The sequence below is a fragment of the Rhinopithecus bieti genome, unplaced genomic scaffold (genome assembly GCF_001698545.2).
Source record: "Rhinopithecus bieti isolate Rb0 unplaced genomic scaffold, ASM169854v2 scaffold_2349, whole genome shotgun sequence".
In the NCBI taxonomy this organism is placed as follows: Eukaryota; Metazoa; Chordata; class Mammalia; order Primates; family Cercopithecidae; genus Rhinopithecus; species Rhinopithecus bieti.
Genome location: NW_016804051.1, coordinates 1,135,080 through 1,141,108, shown reverse-complemented (window position 1 = coordinate 1,141,108; position 6,029 = coordinate 1,135,080). Strand labels below are relative to the sequence as shown.

The following is a 6,029-nucleotide window of genomic DNA, read 5'->3' as shown; positions in this document are numbered from 1 at the left end:
AAAAAAAAAAAAAAAAAGTTTAAAACTGGGGACTCAGTTTATTTTAGAAACTATGGCAGATAAGAAGATAACCTTTTATTCATTTAATCTAAGACACAGGTAAACACTAACGTCATAGGGACTTTGTGGATAAAGTCTATTGTAATGTAAACCTTTTACAATCTTTAGAGAGCATTGACACAGTTTATCACATTACATCTATGGGAAGGGTCAGCTTAATTATCGAGTCTTTGCAGTTAGTCCAGCAGCAAGAGCTCTGAGTTTCTTGAATCCTTACCTCATACTGGTCCATAGAAATAGCAACACTATCAATACTCCAGTGGCAAAGAGAATTCTGAGTGTAGGAGGGGTGGGCAGTCCCCAAAATTTTAAGGAAGCTTACAGAATCTTGGCATTTTAAAAATAAGTGGTATGTAGGATAAATATATATATGCTGGTGACAGTTGAGGGAGATTACCTCCTGGAAGAATCAGGTATTCATATGCAGATTATTTTATGGCACTTGTAAACTGTGAAACAACCTATATTTATGTATAAGGTTTATTATTAATAATTTTCAAAATAACTACAGGATTTTATGATTATTTTCATGTGATTGCTGAATATAGAATGATTTCCTGATACTGTATATATTCTTGTCACAGCTATGGATTAATGGATTTTCTTTTGCAAAGAACACTAATTAATTATTTTTGTGTCTGTAATATATGTATTCACATAGTCAGGTAAAGAAAGTTCTGCTTTCCTGGCAATTTCTTTATGACCAAAGAGAACACCTGAACTACTTATGGAGAATTAAATTAAAGGAATGAATAGAATAACAGAAATTTGGTATTAACTTATATTGCAAAGGAATCTGAAATAAATACAGAAAAATTTATGGGCCGGGCATGATGGTTCACACCTATAATCTCAGCACTTTGGGAGGCTGAGGCGGGAGGATCCCCTAAGCCCATGGTTTGAGACCAACCTGAGCAACATAGTGAGAGCCTGTTTTTACAAAATAATTTTAAAAATTACCCAGGTATAGTGGCTTGTGCCTGCAGTCCTAGCTAATCAGGAGGCTGAGGTGGGAGGATTGTTTGAGCCTGGGAGGTCGAGGCTGCAGTGAGCCATGACTGTATACTTGCTCCGTTGCCCAGGCCACGTTGCCCAGCCTGGGCAACAGAGCAAGACCTTGTCTTAAAAACAGAACCAAACACACAAAAAACGGTTTATGGAGATAGGACCAATATCCAGAATCTAGTTCAAGAAGCCAGAATAGGCTACAGTGGAGTTGAAGAATGGAAGATAAGAGAGCAGGGATCACATGAAAAGAATCACCAGGAAAAAGATAATGGAGGAGAACTTAGAAAAAGTAAAATAAGACAAGTAACATTAAACATGTAGTAATTAGGGCTATAGAGGAATTATAGGTGTGGGGAAGAGAAAGGAAGAAGAGGGAAAAATAACTTGTTTTGGCAGCTTCAACTTTAAGTGAGTTGATGACAGAGACATTTTAAAACAGATTGTGAACTACTTTGGTATGTATGGCCATTTTTTCAAATATTGATAAGTAAAATACTATTTTTGTATTTTAATAGCTAAACATGCTTTTGCCATTGAAGAATACAGCTTTTCTCAAGCAACATTGGAACAGGTACTATAAAGTTAAATTTTTAAAAATTATTTTATAGAAGAAAGTATCTGATATCGATTGTTTTGGTTTATATTGGAGAGGGAGAGAGATTGTAAATCAGCGACAAATTGTTACAGGATAATCTTAAACTTGGTATAATTTTAATCAACCATAGGTTCTTCACTTACTAATTTTTAAAATTTTATTTTCTAAATTGATATTGTTTTAAATTGACAAATCACATTGTTTATCGGGTACAGTGTGATGTTTTGATACCTGTGTATAGTATGGAATGCTTAAATCAAGCTAACTTCCATTTGCTTATTTTGAATATCTGTTTTTTTCGTTTTGTAAAGAAAGTATCATGATGGTGGTATTTCAAATTAGTGTATTTGAAATTACATTGTTTAAGTAGTTATGAATTATTTTTTAAAAAACAAATCTATTAATCTAAAGTATTCATCTTTTCATGTAACTTTTGGAAATAACTTACTCTGTTTGAATAATGTTAATAAATCTCTTGATACTTGTTAAAATAACTAGATATAGCCGTGTACCATTTCTGATTTAGCTAAAAGTTCTTTGAGATACTTGAGATACAGAATATTGTATTCATTTATTTCTTTTCACCTAGGTTTTTGTAGAACTCACTAAAGAACAAGAGGAGGAAGATAATAGTTGTGGAACTTTAAACAGTACACTTTGGTGGGAACGAACACAAGAAGACAGAGTAGTATTTTAAATGTGTGTTGTTCAGTCTGCTTACTGGGACTTATTTCTTCACTTAATTTTAACTTTGGTTTAAAAAGTTTTTTATTGGAATGGTAACTGGAGATCCATGAACGCACTTGAAATTTTTCTAAGCTCCTTCTTTGAAATGCTCTGGTTGTGTGTTTTGCTTTTCTTTAAATAAAACTTATGTATAATTAAGTGAAACTGCATGTTTGTGTTGAAGCATATTGAACTATATAGTTTGTATGTCATCTTTTCACCTTTCAAAACAGTGCTTCTGAATTTATGATTTAAAGGAATCATGATAGAATAGTTTTATTTTGAAGTTATCTTTAAGTTTATGCCATCTTCTTAAATAAGTATGTAATGTTCCAATCTAAATAAAAAACTAATTCATAAGTAATGCATAGAAAAGATACGTAAAGCAATGTGAAAGTTTCTTGCTTCTCCTTTTTAATTTCTAAAAAACCACTCTGAATGGAGGTTGTCATCCGTAAAAGCTAAAGAGTAAGCACTAGGAAATCTCAATATAGAGATTTGAGGAAAGTGATATCCACTAGGGGGCAGTCATTGATCATAGTAAATGAAATGAGACCTTGTTCTATTAGATGATTTTAGACATAGGTAATTAGGTATGTGAAATTACATTTCTTTTATTTAAAGTAAAATTCAGAAGGTTTTAGTTATCATAATTAAAGGAATACTGTGTGTAGAATGTTATGTAATAGTCTGACTCTGACTCTGTGGCTAGAATGACAGTTATCTATGGAGGTGGAAGAATTAATTAAGCCATACCTTTTCCCTCATCACTCTTGGAACATATAAATTTTTTGTCATCTTCCTTGCAAAGGGCACATTTAATTTTGTTCTTGAATAAAATATTTTATTGGATATTTTTATTGATAAACTTTAGTGAATATCTTTCTCTTTTATAGAGTTTTAAGTAGATCAGTGTATAGATTTATTTAGTAACTTACCTCATTGACTTTGGAACATGGTGGGATATGAATAAACTCTTTCAAGGGTTAAATTAAGAATTATAAGTGTAGTGCACCTAATTCTTTTTAATAAGAACCAGAATTTCATTATTTGATAGAGTTGAAGCCATGGCTAATATTTTCTTAGAAATACTTCCTTCCTTGTAGAACCCATGTATTGGCTAAAGGTATAAAATAGTGTAAATAATGCTAGTTGACATTACATTTCAACCAAATGAAAGTATTAACTTCGTAAAACAAATATATTGGGAGTGTGATTATTGTATAGAGAGACTTAACAACAACATCAATGACAGAAGGATTAAGGACTGAGTTACTTTAAATAAGCAAACCCTTTCAATGGCATTATTAATTCTTTAATATAGGCAAAATTTAATGAATGTTTAGCTTTATTATGTAATAAGACGTCTGTGATTTTAGGCTCTAGCAGCGGATTTAAAAGTGTTCTTTCTTGGTACAAAGTACATGACTGGTATTTCCCCCCATTGCTGGGGCATTTGCTATATGCTTTCCTAAAGTATATATAATGTTCACATAAGTACCCAGGGACCTCTTTTTTGGGATGTGCTTTTGAAATTATGTGTAACCTTGAATACTTAAGTTTAATAAAAACAACAAAACTATATCTATTGTTTACTAAGGCAGTCACAAAAAAATATAGGTTTTTTTAAGAACCTGACCATCCTAAGAATGAAGATAGAGCATGACTAATGTAGAAAATTATCTGCTTTTGCATGTAGATTTGGTAACTTTCACTTTACATTTGTGAATGTGTAATTGCTGCAAAGTAAATTTTTTTTCCTGCAAAGTGATAGTCACAATCATGTTATTGATTAATTTTTTTCATTTAGTTACTTTGCTTTTGAGTATGAATACATGCTCTTGTAAACAATTTTAAAAGACATTGAATTTTATTTTAGTTTTATATACTCAGAATATATTTTGGTTGTTAATTAAATATCTTTCCCTTTTCAAAAGCTAACAAAATCTGACTCAGTGAGAAATATAACTTCATTCTTGGAAAACAAGGGGTAAGTGAGCTGGAAAGCAAAGGAGACAAAAAGTCAAATATGATATTTATTTACAATGTACAGTTCATGTTTCTGAACATATTAATTTTAAAATGTCTTAAATTACTGATCTCAAAACTTTTTTCTATATCAATACAGATAAATAAATAAATATACATGTTAGGCAAAAGCAACATCACCAACCTTATATTTCCCATCCATGATCAAATTTTAAAAGGAGAGTAGGCCGGGCGCGGTGGCTCAAGCCTGTAATCCCAGCCCTTTGGGAGGCCGAGACGGGCGGATCACGAGGTCAGGAGATCGAGACCATCCTGGCTAACATGGTGAAACCCCGTCTCTACTAAAAAATGCAAAAAACTAGCCGGGCGAGGTGGCGGGCGCCTGTAGTCCCAGCTACTCGGGAGGCTGAGGCAGGAGAATGGCGTAAACCCGGGAGGCGGAGCTTGCAGTGAGCTGAGATCCGGCCACTGCACTCCAGCCTGGGCGACAGAGCGAGACTCCGTCTCAAAAAAATAAAATAAAATAAAATAAAAGGAGAGTAAAAGCTGAGCCTTACTGAGTGAGTGTTTACTGACTAATAAGGCAAGAAAAAACATGATGAGTGTAGTTTACATCTTACTTTTGTGGGCTCTTAATTTTTTTTTCCAGTTTGTTCTCAGTAAAGACTGTGAGTTTTCTTTAAAATATTTTTTTCTTTTAAATTGGCACAAATTATCTTAGGTCAGTATTTTTGTTTTAATCATTAAAACATGTTTAGAGTAATGTAATTCAACAACTATTTTAAGTGATTATGTTTCCAGAAATGGATTCTTTGGAGAGAAGGATGACTATCAGTTTTGGCCCTGTAAGATCTTGGAGATCTATAAGATAGATACTTATATAACTTACATAAAATACATATATCATATAACTTATATAACTAGCTATTATTTTATATAACTAGCTATAATATGACAAATCCTTTGCTAGTAGTACTAACAATGTTTTATAGGAGCACAATTAATTTTACTTAGATCTAAGTGTTATTGTCATTGTTTTTATTGTTCTGTTGGTCACTCAAAATTTCATTCTAATTGTGCCCTGAGTTTGTTAAAATACCATAGTGTATTTTTGTGTAACATGTAAATAGGCATTAATTTTGAGAAATAGAAATGTTTATCCTTAATGTATTTTAATTTGCTAACATTGATTTTTTAATTTCTTTCCTGAAATAGCATATTACCTAAAATGAAAGAATTTATTCTCAGATGAATAATTTTTGTATCAGCTATTCTTATAAGGTAAAAGTTTAATTATTTTTTATTTATAATGTGTTGTATGTAAGCAATTCTCAATGCTGCTCTTTAAGAAAAATAAATACGATTATATTAATAATAAGCTTGAAGAGTTGAAAATTTAAGACAAGTCATTTTGTATACTGAAGTGAGTTCTTTGTTATTTAGTGCTGGTAATTGAATAATGAGTAGCTCATATTAAAAATGATGCAAAAACCTGGCACTAAAATTGTTAGTAATTTTTTTAAGTATCTGAGGCTAGTTTTCAAGTGCAGAAGGAACATTGACAATTACTTTATGTTTTAATTTACATTCAGATTTTAAACATAAATTAGGTATGTTTATAGATCTTTTTGTCTTGAATGTATTTTTTTGT

At 31.6% G+C, this 6,029-nt stretch overlaps 1 long non-coding RNA gene across 1 annotated transcript; it reads left to right on the top strand.

The window, feature by feature from the left end:
• Positions 1-1,552: 1,552 nt before the first annotated feature.
• LOC108523201 (uncharacterized) lies at positions 1,553-2,768 on the top strand. Its single transcript, XR_001883747.1, has 2 exons — positions 1,553-1,639; positions 2,253-2,768. It is a non-coding gene; the product is annotated as an uncharacterized LOC108523201 (long non-coding RNA).
• The last annotated feature ends 3,261 nt before the right edge of the window (positions 2,769-6,029 follow it).